Source organism: Lipophrys pholis (assembly GCF_963383615.2).
Source record: "Lipophrys pholis genome assembly, chromosome: 5".
Classification (NCBI taxonomy): Eukaryota; Metazoa; Chordata; class Actinopteri; order Blenniiformes; family Blenniidae; genus Lipophrys; species Lipophrys pholis.
In genome coordinates, this window is record NC_137628.1 from 15,881,333 (window position 1) to 15,898,077 (window position 16,745).

At 41.5% G+C, this 16,745-nt stretch overlaps 1 protein-coding gene across 1 annotated transcript in view; it reads right to left on the reverse strand.

Annotated features, from left to right (window-relative positions):
• The window catches only part of pkn1a (protein kinase N1a), a 49,830-nt gene that overhangs the window by 31,239 nt on the left and 1,846 nt on the right, over positions 1-16,745 (reverse strand). The window lies entirely within an intron of this gene.

Sequence of the window (16,745 nt, forward strand, 5' to 3'; positions counted from 1 at the left end):
TGTCTACGCAACTGTGTGTGTGTGTGTGTGTGTGTATGGCTGAGTCAAAGAAAACATCTGGAGGCATTCCTGAGACGCTTGAGTAGTGACAACAGCCGAACTGGCAGGAAAGGATAGGAGAGGAGAGAGAGGGAGGGCTGAAAGCAAAGGTAAGGCTGGGAGAGAACGAGTGAGGCTGTGGGGCGATAAAGTCACAGAGATAGAACTTGTGTGACTGCTCTCTTTGCAGTTCCGGGGGGGTTCACCGATTTGTACGGGAAAATAAATGCAACATGGACAAGATTAAACCCTGGGAGTGTTATTTTTAACGACAGAAGATATGATCAATGAATCAATGCTGGGCAGGAGAGGCTGCATCAGCATCCTGTACTTCGATTCCATCAAGCTGTGAGTTTGCATCTCAAACACTGTTGCAATAAAAGGTCAGCTATTCAACTAGTCATGTGTTTTTTAGACTCCACTTCCAAAGATCAAATCCCTCCATCCTCTACAACGTTTTATCTCAGCGAGTATCACACACATTGACTCGTACGGGCATTTTGAAGTCCAGAAGTGACCATAAAAGCCTGTTTTGACTGAAAGGTGACTCAGAGAAAAACATCCTCGCAGGTACAGGAAGAACAGAAACAGAAAGTCACAAAGTTTAGTAAAGTACTAAACACTATACCTTTGCCCACCCCCTTCAACAGGTACATCACATACCAATTATCGTCTTCCTACATAATCTTAAGTATACACTGTTTTGAATAAACTAAGTATCATAGGTGATGATTATAATATTCTACATGTCAGAGAGGTTGATCTTATAATAGATCATTTGCAGCCCACAGTCCAAGGCTGTTTCCCTTCTGGTTGTTCTAAGGTTGAGATTGAATACTAAAGTTGAGTGAGCTATTCTTATTAGGAATACCTCCGTTTTGGAACAACGCGCAGGACTTCAAGAATCAGGAGCTTCTTTTGAATCACACCTCCAAACCAACTTCACTTCATGTGACACATTTCATTCTGTTGCAACAAATTTATCCACTTTTTTCCTTGTGGTGTTGTTTTACGTCAATCTATTAAAAAACTGATTGCTTTATTTAGAATTGCAAAATATATATATTTTTTTTTACTTTAAATCTAATGGCTTTTGTTTAGTTTGTCTTCTGAGTGCCGTTTTGTTTTGTCAAAGTACTTTGAGGAACGTTATATGGGCGATCTCTGTAACTATCTGCTTCCCTTCTTGCAGGTCTGTCGGTCTGTCTATCAGAGCAGGAATCAGCCAAGTGAACACATCAGCATTAATGCAGCAAAACTAGGTTTGGGAATACAAGATATTGATAAAGTACTAGGAGCTTGGTTAGGGGTTGATGGATGAATCTAATGTGGGTTTTTCAGCCCAGGAGAGTGCCGTCTGCATCTCAGTTGAAAGCAAGTCAGAAAAAAAAAAAAAAAAGGTAAATATTGATCACAGGAAACACTGTTTTTAATGAAGACGGAGGACATGATTAGTAAAAAGTCTGCACAAATAAAAATAGACATTACTCGGGAGATAGGTTTGATAGTATTCCAATGTTAGATAAACCTTGAATTACTATGACTTACCATTGATAATTATACATTTATACATAAAGCTGAAGTAAAACCTATTCAGAGACAAACTCAGGAGTTGGGATCCTTTTGTCTGCGTTTACCACCCTCAAACATCTGACAGACTGACTGAGCACATGTTAGCAATGAGCTGGGGTTTGGGTTACGCTTCCTTCAGAGCCATTCAGTCCCCTGACGTCTGTCTCCTCTTTCCTGTAACCTCGACATGGTTATGAAAGCAGATTCACAAAGCCCTGTTGTTCAAGTTGAAACAGTCTGAACCCATGCTGGGGGTCTCTGTGTGAATTCAAGCTGCCCCGGGCACATTTGCATCGGACTGAGTCTTCCCTTGACCATTTATAATCTGATTAAACCGTCATATCACGGGCTATATACATTCTACTTTTCCTGAAGAAGCACATCACTTTGATAAACCAACAGGACACTGGTTTTAAATTGGCTAAGTGACTCAGCTGGAGTAACTATGCATCTTCCGTTTAAAAAATAATATGCTGGGACATTTAAGTTTGAAATCAAGCTTCAAAATAACTATAGAGAACCAACTCAAACAGATTTTTTTACTCAATGAACCCACTGTGCTCCTCCCACCGACAGAGTTAAAATGGTCTTTCTAGAGGGGAATTATGCCCATTTTGTTTCAAGCCAGTTCCCTTGGTGACACTCCTTTTCATCTCTTTTTCTGCGAGCAGAGGGAGGGAAGAGGCTGCAAGGAAGAGGAGAAAAGACACACAAACCACCATCACCATTCCTCTCGAGACAGACGGGGGCCAAGACAGCCTCTGAGCAGAAATAGGGAAAGACAAACAGAGACTGAAGGAGAGGAGGAGATGGAAGGGGAGGGGGGCAAAAAGGGCGGGAGATGGTCAGCCAAAAAGTGAGACCGAAGCAGGTGGAGGAAAAAAGGAGGACGGTCGACCCACAGGCGATTGATGGATAAAAGAGCATGTGAGAGCACACTGGGAGGCCGGCTTCACTGCCAAACACACAGACATCACACTCATGAGGCCGGAGGAGGAGGAGGAGGAGGAGAGAGAGCCTGTGTACACGGGTGGAGAAGAGTTCAGTGAGAGCACATTAGGATTGCTGCTGGAGGCCAACCTGATACGCACACATGCACACAGATAAGAATTAGAACAAACATTGCATTCAAGTTCCAATTCGACATGCTCTGCATTCATTTTAAATTCCCCAACATGTTTTTAACTTGTTTTGATCGCCTAACTCATCCACCAACAGGTTTCTGCACAACGGTGGGCTTTTTCTGTTAAGGAAGCACTTCACTTATGCCTGTAGGACATCCTGCAGGTAAAGGTCTCGCTATGTACGTGATAGAAAGCAGGAGTGGGGAGTGTGACCATCATGGGAGAGGGGGGAGGGGGTTCACAGTTATGTCAACCAGCAATATGCTCGGAGCATGTGGAATTTAATTGGATGTGAAAGAAAAATTTGAGCTTTTCTCCAGAAAGCTGCTTGTTGACACGTTACACAGAGCAGCAGGGATAGGACATGCTCAAAGAGATTAAAATCACTTAGGATAATTAAATAAATGCACATCAACGCTTCAGATTTACATATTAGTCATCCAAGTAATTTAGTGTCCATTTGTGTTCATTATGCAAGTGTTTAAATGGCACGTTACTGAGATTGCAGTTTGTGAGCCTTTAAAAAGTATATATATATGTTGAAAGTGAAGAGATTAACATTTAATTCTGATTGGGGTAAATAATTAATAAAGGCCACGTTTAAATGACATTGTTCCTTTAAAACGCATTGTTTTTGTGTTTTCATTTCAAAAAAGTTTCACGTTAACACAGCAACATTTTGAAAACAATGTCCGTTTACACAGAAACGGCAGAACTACGATATAGTTAGCATGCCAGGCCGCGAGTTGGGGCTGTTGGTTGAGTTTCTAATAAAACCTGACACGCTATAAACAATAACAATGGCGAGCACAAGGACATTCGTATGGGAAGATGACCGAGTTGGATTGCTTTTACGGGTGACTGTCAACTGTAAATCTACCAAATCCCAGGAGAATATGGACTTGGTGGCCACCATTCTTGTTATTGTCTATCTACATGTGAAGAAGAAGCATTTACTGCGGCTGTGGTGTGCATGAGCAGTAACAGCATTGCAGACAGCAGCTGGAAATAATACCTAGAAAACACTGGTAAACTATCTAATTTTCTATTTAAGTGCTTCGTTTTGAATTGTGTTGATGTAATGCAAATTGTTTTTCTAATAAGTCAATGGAAGGGAAAAATGTATTATATGGAATCAAAGGTAAACAAAGTTACACTGTATGGCTCCGGGTCATTCAGTGATTTATACCAAAACTAGAATTTTTTTCTTGGTTTGTTGTTGGCCAGACACACACCACTTCCTGACGAACATGGGAGGAGCAATTGAGCTCAAGGCCAAATCATGTGATGAGATTATAGATAAAAACATACACTCTGCTGTTTTGTTTTGTTTTAAATGTTATAATATGGATTTTTGTGTTTTAACTGCAGCTTACAGCTTTGTGAGGAGTGTCAGTGCCTCACACATGGGTCACACACTAGCCGAGTACGTGGCAATTATCTGCATGATATCAGTGGAATGAGGAGCATAAACGTGCAGCCATATTGGCAGGAAGCAATTAAACAGATTAGCGTCATCGAGTCTTTATCAGCAGTCCCAAGAATTGCTGATCACACTTCTGACAAGACAGTAGACGGCTAAAACTGCAGCTGGATGAAAATTCTTTAAGCTAAAAATCAATGGGAGTGTGCCATCATGTCCCATTGATGAGAGAAACGTTTTCTGGGATAGGCGAGTATGCCTGTTTTTTAATTTGATCAGAAACCAAGGTAGCAGAGCTTGGCTAGAATTAGAAGAACGGAAGCAGATTAACCACACGGAAATCTTCATAAAATAAGTTGTAATAGTGTGCGTGAGCTCTTTCACCAGTGTATTCGCTAATACATAGTAAACTGTGTCCAAGTGACTGATAGGTTGCACACTGGTACATCACATCGGCGTTTTACGAGCACCCAAGGGAGGACTAAAAGCAGCACGTGACCGATCAGACGCAGGAGAGTGAAGCATTGAAGCGCATACCAATGTGCCACAGACGAGCCCTCGGGATTCACTGCCATTGGCGTGTGTCACAGCAAGAGTTTTGACAGTTGGGCTCAGGTGTGGCGGCGGCGGCAGCAGAGACCAGTGCAGCAGGTCCCTGCATTTGTGCTCACCAGGCCTGTAGAGACTAGTTCAGCTCGGCAGAAAAGGTGATGTAGTTGCAGTTGCAGAGGCGCCACTGAACCAGTGTCATAACTTTTTATGTAACTATGTTACTCCTAATTGACGATGAGCAATATATTGAGGGTTTCCCTGCACTGACTATAAAGTGACTATATGTTTCAATGTCTTTCGCAACAAACGCAAACTGAGCAGCTCGAGAAAATATATATCCGTATAATCCGTTTTATTTTTGCTAATCTTAACAAGCAGCCGTTTATATCTTTGAAAAATATCATGTATGTTAACATTAAAAGCTTTTCAAGAGACAATGTTCACTGAGAATCCAAATTTCTAATTATGTAAAAAAACTGCACATTAACAGAGACGGCAGATAAAACTGATGCCCTGATAAGTGGATGAGAGGGAAGCTGGCTGAATGCAGAGGGGTTAAAACTCATTTTGGTGAGTGTGAATCAGGTTATGTAAAGTATTTGGGGGAAAAATGATCGGATAAACACTGCTTGATGAAGTGCGGAGCGGAAAATAATTTCAATCAAATCTCTCATTACCGAGCCAAATATTCCAAGCCCTGTGCTTAGTTAATTGTATTGTGAAGGTGCACTCTCATTAAAGCGTCTAAAACCATTGGTAATATGTAAACAGCATTAAGAGGAGACCTCGCTGTTCTTTTTGATGGTTACATCATGTAAACAATCACTAAAAGCCCCATGAGTCAATATAAAAGAAACTGCTTCCTTAATGAAACTATCACATTGCTGCAGGACTGGAAGGGAAAGTGTGTATAAATCATGAGGCAGAAAAACTATGAGCTCAGCCGGCTACCAGCTGTTTCTATAACCTCCAGGTAACACCGCTGCAACACCCGTCTCCTCCCGCCTGCCCACCGACACTCAAATCGGGGCCAGACGTCATCTGAACCGGGTGTTAAATACATGAGGCAACCTTTGCAAATATGCCAGTGGGTTTCAGTCGACTTCAAACAGATTCACAAAGGAGACACAGTGGAGACGTTTCGGCAAAGTGTTTGTGCTTTCGGGCCTCATATTGTTGATTTATTGACACTATGAGCCGGTGGGGAGGCACATGAGGAAACCATAAGGCTCCACTTTGTTTCATCTGAAAACGCGAGCGGTTTAAAAAAAAAAAAAGAAAAGAAAGCTGCACCTCCACAGGAAAATATTTACAGACACACTCACACGGTCTTGTCAGGCCCAACATTTATCACGGTCTCTCTGAGTTTTCTACACCTCCTGTGTGAAGTCTTTTGCTACAGGAAAGATGTGGGAAAATTCCTTTTAATCCAAGACAACTGTAGCGGGACTGTCTGATAACTTAACGGTATAATCACAAGAAAGAGGGAAACAATAAGGCGAAGCAATGACATGAATTTACCCTACGAATCACGTTATACAATGCAAATTTTACATTTTAACCTTTTTTTTTTAAATTTTATTACTAGTAACTCACTGTTCACAAATTGTGATTTGTACAAGTCTAGTTACAGGAAGCATTACCAAAGAGTATAAGAGTCAAATAAAGGAAATGATTTTAGGCCATTTCAGATTCTTTTCAGCAGGAAGGCATTGCAAGAATTAACGTTGATGTTGAAATTATTCTTTAACTATTTCAAGGATTTTCAGTTTTTTGTTTTAATAAAGTGTGTAGTTGTACCCAGAGATGTTGTCCAGTAAGATTATTATTTAAAGATAATGCCATTACTTCAATGGCCCGGCACAGATGAGATAATATTAGTCTGTACATGACTCCCTGCACCAAACTGAGTTTGACAGCTCTGCTCTAACAGATACTTTTCGAATGTATTCTGCTCAATGTGGTATTCTCAGAGCACCTCAGCTGTACGTGGTTTAAAGAAAAGCACTAATAAAAGCGACAACCGAAATATCTTAGCTGAAACTAATATTTTAATTTGCGAGAGGCTGCCGTTGAAAAGTGTTGCAGCTCATTCTCATCTTCTGGTTCACGAGGGTCAATGTCAATCAAAAGAAATTCGAACAACAAACAACGAAAGGCTATTAATATGAATCAGTCAGATTGTTTAATAGTCCTAACCAAACAAAACAGTTGATATATTTAACTGATTTAGCAATGAGTTGCAGATTATTTCTTAAACAGTTTATCAATGATTTAAATGTGACAAATGTCAGCAACCCATTTCAACAAACTGACAAAAGACTTATTTCACTCCTTTTTGTGAACACAATCTGTATCCAGAACATGTTTTCAGAAAAAAGGATTTTTTTGTTTTACTTGCATTTCTGCAAATAGAAAAACTCCATAAACAAATGAGAGCTTTGGTGTTTTTTTTTTTTTTTTTACGTCACTTAATCCCATCCATTTGTTATTCTGGGACTTACTCAGTGTTTTCAGTAAGATGTACTCATTCCGATGATATAAACAAGGTAAAGAGGTTGACGATCATAAATAAATAAAGTGTCCTTGGCTCTTGAACTGATTCGATTTAAAGTGATTTCTCCGCAGCTGCAGCCAACTATCTAACCCATCTATACTTGGCTGTTGTCCCTGAGCTGGTGAAACTCCCAGTAGGCCAAATGTTATCTGTGCAACTTGATCTCCAGGCCATTGTAATGAGAGGGATTGTTTGTAGGGAGGCTTTAATAACTCCCATAAACTATTTATAACCTACAAGTCACACTCTGAGCGTATGACGCACACAAAAAAAACCCAAAGTGCACAGACACACCCTCCTCATCCACTGCAAACTTTGATGACCACTTGGACTGAATTAAAGAACGGTTTGATTTTGACAGTCAAGCAGGCAAAGTGAACAAAACACCCACACGCTGCATTTCTGTACCTGTACAGCCAACAGTGATAAGACGTACAACTACACGACTCCACAGGAAGCACCTCCGTGTGACATTATTCACTATGTGACCATGTTTATCCTACAAGTGTTTAGTCTCGTTGGCTCTGGGCAGATGAACAGCAACAACATTACATGAGAGGAATAGTCTCCCTTTTAATTATTCCCAGTGGAATAGGGCTCTTGGGAGGAAACCACCCAAACGGGTAAACAGGGAGAAGACTGGGGCCGATCGGAGGAGAGCAGCAGCTGGTGTGTCGCATGGGCAGAAAGGGGGGGAGAAAGAGTGGGAGACACTATAGGAAAAAGGAGGGGAGGGAACGACAACAGGAGTTTAACATGGTGGATCATTTTACACTCAGCACTGTTGGTCCAGGAAAAGTTGTCAAAGGAAGTCTCCCTCCAACAACCAAGGGCAGGAAGTGTTTCCTTGGAAATGTAAGGATGACTCAAACATGGTGCTGGGACTGAAAACCCACACTGGAATTATTTATTCCCTACTGGACTGAATACAAGACACGGAAATAAGTCTGAAGAAGTGGGCTCTCTGTTCCGCCGAGCTCTGCACAACAACTGCATGAGAGACACGGAACTGAGTCAGTCAAACAGATGTGGACAATAAACGGTGATCACATCGAAGGGATAATAAGCCAGACACGGATGCTGGACGCTGACCTGAAGATGCCCTTCAAAGGCTTTAACATGCTGCGTTTCTACAGCTTTGGATGGCAGCCAGGACCAGAGCGTGCCATAGGAGGAACGCGCAGAACCAAAGTACGAGAACGATGATACCTGGAGTGAAACCAGCGAGAGCTTCAGGAGGAACAGGTTGAGGACACTGGGTACCGAAGACCACATGGGCAACTTGAGTTTTAATGGTCACAAAATGTTGGTCCTCAGTACCAGAGAGTCAAATTCGGAGCAATCATGCATAGGACAAGGATACATTTCATTCAATAGTATAATAAACGAGTATTTCAGGTTCAAAGTTGGTGAAAAATGACCGGCTTTCATAATCAATAACGTCTGAAAATTGGTTTGGAAGCCCACATTTAATGGGGACAGGGGTCGCATGTGGCCCACTTATGGTACTACAATACAGTCGCCACAGAGCCGTACATCATTCAGGAGAGCTACAGGCTCCGACTGCTGGTTTTATTTCCACAGAGTTGGATGATGACAGTCTTTGAAACCATTAGTACAACGTTCGTCAGTCGTTGCTCGTGATGACAACCAATTTTCCCGTTAGAAGGCTGTGTCCGCTATATGCCTCTCCCTCGGTGTGCAGTCTTCTCTCCGAGTGGAGGAGCAGCCGTCTGACCGATTTACAAAGATGTGCTGGAGGCAGCAAGAGTTTAAGTTTCTACGCCATCACATAACGTTAGCATCAAGATATTAGAGCTCCTCCCAGAACGAAAAGAGAAAAGTCCAAAAGAGAAGTTCTAACCTTTCAGATATTACAGTTGGCCTAAAAAAAAAAACCAACAACTTTGACGGCAAGAAATAAGACCAAGGCATTTTTAATGCAAAAAAAACTAATTCTAATCATTTTCTTTTACATTCGATAGGTTTCACATTGAGAGGCAACATTTCAAGAACGATCGTCATACACACCAAAATAGCAGACACGCTAAAAATGTATCGTGCATTTCGAGCCACAAGCCTGCTTTTCTTGGGGGAACACAACTAGGCATGCATGCATGCATGCAGAGAACAGTCGGTTGAAAGACACTCAAGCTTTAAACTGTCTTTATTCGCCCTATAGTATCTGGTGTAAGAAAAAAAAAAATGCATCTCTGCATTTGATCCAGATGATGATGTAGCAAACGAATGAGTGAGCGGCACAAACATCCTGGAATCTCTCATTGTTATTGTCGTTTACTGGCACATGTGCAGAAAACCTATTGACAGTGGCCTTAGAGTGCATGTGTAGTGCAGTATGTTGCATAACAGAAGCAGTGTCCCAGTGCACATGGAGACAGAGCCCAGTGCAGTTGGAAAATGTTGTACTATGGAAAATCTGCAAACTCGGCACAAAAAGGCCACTGAACCAGACTCAAACTGGGGATATTTTTTTACAGTGTTAGGAGTGCTAAACACTATACCACTATAGGACAAGTGTTTTTCTGCTTAATTAAAAAAAAAGTAAACACAATCTTAATAACAATAAACCCAAGAGCTGACTGGTGCCATTGTGGTTTTAGCAAATTGTCTTTATTCAGATGATAATTAAGTGAATTTTCTTAAAGTTTGATTTCAAGAGAGAGCACTCAAACGGCCTAATGAGGCTTACACAGATCAGCACTGCAGCTTTCAATTGGACACAATGACCCGCGCCAAGTATATTCCATTAAGTTGTCCGATATTGGCTCATTTGTGGACTGTTTACCAGCGGACCCCCGGCTGTGAGGGAAATCACCATGACTGAATCGCCATTGTGTGTTTTGTAGAATGAGAACACGGAACCCCCCGCCTCCCCCCAAAAAACATAAGCAGGGAAAGGAGGTGGCCGAAATTATAGTATGAAAGATGAAAAAACAGTCAAACGCGACCAGCGTTCCATCAGTCTGCAACAATGAAGCCCGGCCCCCAATCCACATACTTTTAGCTAAATCCTTCTCATACCAATTCCTCATCTTAGGCTTAAAAATGCATCCACTTACATCCTGATATTTCTTGTCCTATTAAGGGGAAGAGTGCATTTCCTGAAAATGAAAACCTCCATCCATGGATTAAAACATAATACTTTGTGGATTTATTTCCTCTAAAAAACTGTCTCTAAACTTCTGACATGAACTCAGTGTTGGGTTTCACATTTTGAATCAAGTTCAGCAGTATGGTTTATTTGCTGGTCCATGTCATGGGTTCATTTACCGCCCAGAATTGATCTAAACAGTTTAGAGCATAAATTATTCTTTGGAAATGGAGAGCATGTGAAAGGAGTGAGGATGCATACATTTTTCTAACATGCATTTGTTTTGTCCGTCGGTCCTCTCAGACAGTTAAACAGAGACAGAGAACCTAAGAGAGTGGCTGTTGAAACTGCACATCCGTGCAGAATGATGAAGCTGAGCTCAATGCATGTGGCTCGGGGGCACGCACAGTGCCACAAGAGACGGGTCAAAGGTCAAGGCATGTCAGAGTGTAAGGTTGTTGGTGTTGACATGTCACGCCAATGGCCCGAGAGCAATCGGTGGGAAATGACTGCTAGTAGAGTAGAGAACCGATTGTAACACCAGTGTATTGGTGTCGACATGAAGACATAACTTCAGCCTTTGTCATTTAATATGGTATTATAGAATGAAAAACAGACATCAGCAGTAGAAGGTGTTACTCACTCTCTGACCTGACCTACTTGCTTCTGTCCACCCGTCACGTCACTGTTGCTTTTTCCAACCCTCCATGTGCTCGCACAAACATAAAACTGGCTTTTAATGACCAGGGGTGATTGGTGGTGTCATGACTGTGTGTGAGCTCAGCATTGTTGGCCCGTGTGTGTGTGTCTAGGGAGAAGGAGGAGTCCAATCCGAAGCTGGAATGCAGGGGTACATGGCTATGAGGTCATGTGAATTATGGAAAGTTTGCACAGAGGGAAGGCGAGATGTGAAAGGGAGATAAAGATGCAGGGAGACGAGCACGACAGCCGGCGAGGCTCAAACCAACCAGAAAAGCCCAAACCGTTCAAACATGCGGAGGGAGTCAACACAACGTTGATAAAAAAAGACGTCTCTGACACTGTTAGCGGAGGGCGGGCAGCATTGTGGGTGGATGGGACGGTTGGTGAAGGTGTGGTCACTGACGTGTTACAGTCAGGATGAGGAAAATGAACTCGGAGTGAACTGAATGCGATCCGGACTGCTGGTGTCAGACAATACGCCCTATTGTGCTGCCGTGGCCGCAGAGCCTCATCATCAGCATAACGCCCTTCAGACATTCAGCCCCCCCCCCCCCCATTAATGCCCAAGCAGAGCCTTCCTCCAAATGTGAAGCTCTTCCTAGCAGGAACAGCACTGATCAGACCTCAGCAGCTCTTCTTCAGGGGGGCACTTAAGACATTATCAAAATGTAGGAATAATGTAATTGCTCGAATTCCAGATTTAGATTTGGCTCACTTGAATTGGTGTGTTGATGCAAAATTGAGAATATTAAAACAAACTTCAAACTTGAGCTGCAGCTAATGAGCGTCTCCATAAGTGGCAAAAGTACTGACAGTCATAAACAGAAGTATTGATAAAAAAAAAAAAAAAGATTCAAGAGTGCAGCCTCAACTCAATGAAAGTATAAAAAGTAGATTCTGAAATCTACGAGGTACAGTAATCTGTTCAGCTGCTGGCTTCTCACAGGGATCGCCACAACAAGTCATTGCAACCTGCACCACAGACTTGGCTAGTTTTTGCACCAGATGGCCTTCAAAAGTAAACTTTTGTTTTTATTTATTTTAATCGCACAATGCCTTCATATCTATCTTGAACCGTTTTGGTGATGGTGCTCATGTGTGCATCGACTGTGTCACTTTCAGGAAATTGAAATATTTTGAAACGGAACACCAGAAAGCAGTGAAAGATGACCTTTATTCTAAGTAGTAACGTCTTGCATGAGACGGCAAAGCTGACAACTTCCTCTTTTTGAGGGGACGGAGCAGTCAAATGACTTTTCAGTTCCAAACAATCCAGTGATTGTTCAAAACGGCGGCCCGCTCACTCCGTCGTCCAACAACTTGTTGCAGCTTTAGCTCAGACACATGAACTACATTAATTCCAGAAAGCAAAGTGAACAAACACGACAGATCTGTTCAGGTTTGCTGTGATATTAGTTTACCAGCCGACGACCAAATGTACTTTTTTGACCCCACTTTATAGAGAGGGCAACAAATCAGCTTTGATTTGCATTAAAGCTTAACCAAGGTTTGATGGTATTATTTAGTCCCGGTGATAGAAAAAGTGAAGACGGCCTATTTAAAGACAGTTTGGTCAAGTTTCAGCCTCAGAGTGAAGTTATATTTTTGGGGGGAATTTCGTGTTTTCTCATTGATTCATCTGATCTTGTTTGGGATTAATACAATTTTAACAATTCAAAAAGCAAATCTCCACAACTGATAAACACATAAAACTACAGTAACAATGGTTCTTTTTCTTTCTCAGACTTCCGCATGTTGCCTTTATTAAAAGCCTCTTTTTTAAGACACACACACATTTATATATATAGCACTCATTGAAATATGTGTAAATGGAGAAGTTCTAGGCTTTTTTTTTTTTTAATTTGTGACTTTTTAAAGTTAATCTTAAAATAAAATGCACACAAATATTCCTATGTAATAAAAATGTGTCCAAGTGTAAAATGGACTAAAATGACATTTCACATATTCAAGTCAAAATAATCTCTAAATATGATCAAACTCTCACCAGATGTCTTTGGCTTTGACAGGTTGTCTCATCCTAATCATGACATCGTACCAGTTTCCTGCAAAGAATGTGTTTCTAACCAAAGCAATTTTCCTTTTCCTTATGACACTGTATTTTTAGCATTACCATTCTTTGATGAACTCTACTCAACATACCGAAATGTGTAAATGATAGTCGACAGTCAATCAAAAGGATATAATCACGTTACAAACCAACATTTAGAAATATCTGTGCTTGACACAGCATCACATGATGTGGAGGACACTGTCCTGTTGGACCGCATTGTTTAAAAAAAAAAAAAAAAAACCAGAGGGTTGACTGAGTGAATGAGGATATCAGCTTTGGCGAATGTCTGGCTGTTCAGCGGCTCCTTGATGCCTTATTGTAGATTCTGTCTGCTGACATGGCCACGGGGCAGCGCTGAGAAAAGCCCACTTTGTGTGCATAACTATCTCCTTACGTCATGGCAGGGCTTATGGGAAGTACTCCCCTGCATTCCCTGGAGTGTTCAACTCTGTATGTGTGTGTCACTTGTTATATCTATGTGATTGTGAACATGAATGTCTGTTTATGTACATTATACATGACAAATGGTGTCTGTCTCGGTTTTGGCTTCTTTGTCTGAACAAGTTTTAAATGTGTCCAAAAAAAGCACGAAACATCACAAATCCCTCCACATACTGTACAGAACCCCCCCCCCCCCCAATCCATTCTTGTCTCTAACCTTCAGGAGGAAGTGTGACGCAGCAGGGTTCAAGCTCCTATTGGGGTTGTTTGTTTAATATCATCTTCCTGTGGGGGCAAACTAATGGCACTCCATGGAAAGAGTAGAGCCTCACTGCCTGCCTCATATCTACAATAATGAAATCCTAAAAGGGGAAGTTTACCAATTTTACACATCGGAGTGCCTCCATAGGCTTTTGGTGCTGGAAAAAGGCGTGGGAGTCCTGATGAAGTGAAGTTTCGTCAGTCAGTATCGGTTGAGTTAAAACAAAGCTAACTTCCACCAACTCTGTATTCTAATCTTAAAATCTGCTTAGAGACCACAACGCCAATCAACCATAGCGATGACTCAGTTTGCAAGACTTTCCGTAGTTTGGCTGCTTTTTTTTTTAATTACTGAGATCAAGTGATATCTTATTTTGCACATCCATCAGAAGCACCACTTGTAATTTGACACCCGCCTCGTGCTTCCACCAGATGCAGTTGTTCCTTGAACATGCCGACGGGCTGACATTAGCTTATGTAAAACATCCAATGTTGATGTTATATGTCAGATGAATGCACAGAGATTCTTAATAAGTCTTCTTTAAAACAAACAGATTTCTTAGAACCTATAAAAGGACGCCATTTAACACGAGCCAAGCGAGTATGTCACACTCCAGAACAGCACATATTTACTAGGCTGAAAAATCCTTCTCATTCGCAGTGTGAGCCGTCTCAGACTTTCAGTCAATGGTACATTTCCCAGCTTGGTCCAAGAAGCATGGGAACCAAACTTAGCTGCATTTCTTTTGTCAGAAACCTTTTTTACTACACCGTTTTGTTTCTCATAATACGATGAATTCTGGCTCCGACTAAGCCTCACAACTCTTCAACATCAAGGCGCTAAAGCTAGAATTAAACTTGGTTGAAGTGGTAAACATAACAAGCACATGCTTCTAAAATAGCAGTCAGACTACACGCTGCCGTTTAAGCAGAGTAATTAAATTCAGACTGTGGCTCAATTTACTACCAACACATGCTGGAGTTCATGACTTCCTCACAGAAATTAAAAGGAGCAGTCAATGATGGGAGGCAGCTGACAGTCTGCAGATTATTCTCTTGATCGAGTGTCACGGTTTAAAGCCATTTTCCATCACTGTCAACTTTTGTCCAATCAACAACCACAGCTGCAAAAATATTTTTCAGCTCTGACTCAGAGTCACACCAAGCTGCAATCTACAAAACATGAAGATACGGGGAAACGGCAAGCTGTGTCACCAGGTAATGGCTCCTTCAAGCTGTACTAACGTTATAAAAACAGAAACTTGCCCTTTTAAGTGTAAATATCACCCCCTTTATACTTTTATGAGTCAATGGAATGAGCCTTTGGCACTCAATTCACCAGACCGCCACTACAAATGAACATAATTGGCCAAGAAGAAGAGTGGAGTTCTTCACTGAAGACAAAGTTAATGGTAACCAACGTTAAGGAGGGAGCTTAAGCGTTGGCATTGAGAAAGACAATCTGAGGGAGCATTGAGGGCAGTGCTGGTCTGTGAGGCTGTTCAACACCTTGAAGCACCTCAAGGGTAGTTTCCATTTTGCTCTTTGAAAGATTTCACTATTTGTGATTCACTTTTAATTTCAACACTGCCGCCACAACTTCTCGTGGCTACTGCAATGTTTGGCCAGTGTTTGTAAGCGTCCAGTAGACAGATAGGAAAATGGATGTAATGGACACGTGACACATGAATGAAATCCATGAGAAAGCATGAACTTGCATGTGCAATAATCATCTAATGAAGGACAGGATCAAGTAAGGGGGGGGTTGCCTGAAAGAGCGAAATGACAACTGTTGTGTTTAGTCAAATCAATCAATATTCTAGCCAGCCCTTTTAAAGACACCGGGTCAGGAAGCTAACCCAAGTTACCAAACGTTTGTGGCTGTTAATCGACTACTTCTCACAAGGGACACTATCCTGTGAACCTTTAGTTATCATTTCACTTGCATACAAAAATTCAGAAAGCACCAATAGGGATGATAAGTTAGAGAACCCAATAAACTGCATCACCTGCACACAGTGTTTATGAACTGTGCGCCGCTCTACACTTGCATGTCAGCTGATACACAATACCAGCTCAGACTTAAATGTCAGTGTGTGTCGGCCTCAGAACAATGGCCTAGTAAGTCCTGTGGTGTAAATTTCACTAAGCGTGTCTGCCGCCTAATTTTTTTTCCCTCTTCTACTTAAAAAGAGCTAAATAATAGTCTCCTTGAAAATTGTATTCAGTGTGAGATGGCCCTAAAGGGCAAAGCAGCAAGGTAAGCCTATTATCTTAACTACTGCACCAATCCAACATCAGGAAATAATGTTTTACAGTGGGAGAAAATGCTAAATAAGCACTCTTCCTCCATGCTAATGCTTTGAGGCCGTCACGATGTGGATCCCCCCCCCCCACAGTTGGTCAACATCCAAACATCTACAGTGTAAAATCTGTCATCAGGATTTTCATTTACTCCACATTACTATCATAATCGTGATGTCCATTTACCTTTACTAGATAGCTTTTAACACAAAGATCTGCACTTCAACATAATTCAAAGCAGGCCACTACATTCACTTTCATTTTAATTTGCATTTGAGAAGATTTTTCTGGCTTTGTTGTGTACAACACTGATTTCATCCTAATTGAATGGAATTATAAACAAAAGATAATCCTTTTGGGTGTCCATTGTTGCAGGCCATGCATGGCAAATACGGGGAAGGATTAAAATAATGAGAAATACCTAACTAGATTAGATAATAGAGTGAGAATGGGAACACAGGCCTCGGTTGAATGTGGCATGGGAGGAAATGAGGTAGGAAAGTGGAATAGCTGAAAATGAGCAACACAATAATGATGGAGAGTGAGACCATTAACACACCTCCCATTCTTGGAGATATTTGAATATT